This window comes from Bidens hawaiensis, unplaced genomic scaffold (genome assembly GCF_021521415.1).
Source record: "Bidens hawaiensis isolate Kalapana, Puna unplaced genomic scaffold, B.hawaiensis_p1.1 tig00040697_1, whole genome shotgun sequence".
Taxonomy (NCBI): Eukaryota; Viridiplantae; Streptophyta; class Magnoliopsida; order Asterales; family Asteraceae; genus Bidens; species Bidens hawaiensis.
Window position 1 is genome coordinate 57,548 of NW_027505676.1, and position 2,700 is coordinate 60,247.

General features: G+C 42.0%; 1 pseudogene; it reads left to right on the top strand.

The window, feature by feature from the left end:
• Positions 1-895: 895 nt before the first annotated feature.
• LOC143614679 (pentatricopeptide repeat-containing protein At1g28690, mitochondrial pseudogene) lies at positions 896-2,494 on the top strand (annotated as a pseudogene).
• Positions 2,495-2,700: the final 206 nt, after the last annotated feature.

Below are 2,700 nucleotides of genomic sequence, written 5' to 3' on the forward strand. Positions count from 1 at the left end.
ACTAAAGTTGATAACTTCAGTATTTTGTTTGTATGATTCTTTAGAATCATCTTCAATTAGAAAATTTTTATTTTCCATTTTAACTGAGCCTAAGGCTTAGTGTTTAATTATAGCTGAGCACAAGGCTCTGACATTAATTTTTAAAAAGCTGAGCACAAGGCTCTGATACCAGAAATGCACACAAGGCTCTGATACCAGCGTCGGAAGGGAGAGGAGAAGAGGAATCTGATTGGCTGCTTTATGTTTTTTTTCCGTTTTATTATAAAAAGTAACAATAAAATAATAATGATGAAATGATTTGAAAGAGCTTCATCCACTACACCCATTTTAGCCATATAGCCTCTATGGTGATATGGCATCGCATGACACTTAACACCCTCATAGAGGCTTCATTCACTACGTTTGGTCTAAGGGGCTTCATTCACTACGTTTGGTCTAAGGGGGTGTTTGAGTCAATAAGGAATCCTAAACTAGGGATGAGCAAAGTCGGTACGGTACCGGTACGGAAATTGGGACCGATTTGGTACCGGCCGTCAGTACCAAATCGGTGCCAAAGTTTTTAGTTTCTGGTATTTTCCGAATTTTGCCTTTGGTATCGGTACCAAAAATTTACAATTTTCGGGACCGAAATTTTCAAAACCGGGACCGGTCTCATCCCTATCATAACCACCCCTAAAACTGGGGGAAAAAAAATTTTGGAATGAATTTTTAGGTTATTGCAAGTTTGCAACGGCTTTGCTGACTACTTTGATATGTCCTTGAACACTGCAGGTTGATTCTCCTGAATATGCTAGCTACACATTCATATTCATTACTCAATATGTTAGCTTCACGAAGATAACAACAGAGGTCCCAACTTTAGGAATCAAAAACATGTTGAACACGAATAATAAAGATGGTACAAATGAACAAACTATATCAACTGAGAGTTCCAACCCAGAATCCCAGCCATGGTCAACTCTCTCCGTTGACCTCAACCTCCCTCTCGTTAACCCTCCAATCCTACATCAATTCAGACACCCCTTGCCACGGCCAAAAGGTCCACACCCGTATTATCAAAACCGGATTCAAACCCAACACCAACATACTCATTAAGCTACTGATCCTGCATTTAAAATCCTCTTGTTTGCTGTACGCACGCCAGTTGTTCGACGAAATGCCTCAACCAACTCTCACCGCCTACAATTACATGATATCCGGGTATATCAAACAAGGCGAGGACGCGGGCGAGAGTCTGAACTTGGCCAGGAGGCTTGTTTTACATGACAAGCCCGACGGGTATACGTTGTCCATGATATTGAAGGCCTCTGTTAGTGAGAATATGTTGCGAACCGGAAGTCGGATTGGCAGACAGGTTCATGCCCAGATTATGAAATCTTATGTTGCCGTGGATGATGTGCTTTCTACTGCTTTGGTGGATTCATATGTGAAAAGTGGCAGGATTGATTATGCGAGAAATGTGTTCGATTTCATGATGGAAAAAAATGTGATTTGTTCAACATCATTGATTTCTGGATATATGAAACAAGGCCTTGTGGAAGATGCCCAACGGATATTCGACAAGACGGGTTTAAATTTAAAAGATGTGGTGGTGTTTAACGCGATGATTGAAGGTTATAGTAAATCGGTTGAGACAGCTAAGAAGGCGGTTGAGGTTTACATAACCATGCAAAGGTTGGATTTTAAGCCTAACATGTCTACATTCGCTAGTATAATCGGAGCTTGCTCGTTATTATCGGCTTTTGAGGTTGGTCAACAGGTGCACGGTCAACTCACGAAGACCGAGTTTGCAACTGATGTCAAAACGGGGAGTGCGGTTATTGACATGTATTCGAAATGTGGGAGGATTGAAGATGCGCGGAAAGTGTTTAATGAAATGCCTGTGAAGAATGTGTTTTCTTGGACTTCAATGATTGATGGGTATGGAAAGAATGGTGATCCGAGTGAAGCACTCGATCTGTTTGGTCAAATGCAAACCGTGTATCGGGTCAAACCAAATCACATCACGTTTCTTGGTGCGCTTTCGGCTTGCGGGCATGCCGGGCTCGTGTCGAAAGGACTTGAAATCTTTAGTATTATGGAGAAAGATTACTCCATGAAACCGCACATGGAACATTATGCGTGTATGGTTGATTTATTAGGCCGAGCAGGACGGTTGAATCAAGCATTAGGGTTTGTAATGTCGATGCCCGAAAAGCCCAATTCGGATGTTTGGGCAGCATTGCTTAGTGCATGTAGGCTGCATGGTGATGTGGAGATGGCAAGTATTGCTGCTATTGAGTTGTTTAAGTTGAGTGGTGATAGTAGGCCCGGTGCGTATGTTGCATTATCAAATACTTTAGCGGATGCCGGGAGATGGGATCGGGTTGTTGATATAAGGGAAGTTATGAAGGCGAGAGACGTGTTGAAAGAAACCGGTTCAAGTTGGATTGGGACCGATGATGGTTTAACAAGTTTGCATGTTGCACATGATATGGGAGCTGTATAATTTGGTGTTCTGGTATTAATTGATTTTGTAACACCTGACCTCTCATGTCGATTAATATTATGCACTCTGAGAGTTCTTCGTAGTGGAGACTTCGTATGCGGTCATGTCATGCTCCCACCACACCAAATATGGTATTTCAGACAAGACGTTTCTTATAAACCTAACATCTGTCCAGTCTACAATCGATATGTGATTCGACTAAGGTGTTACTG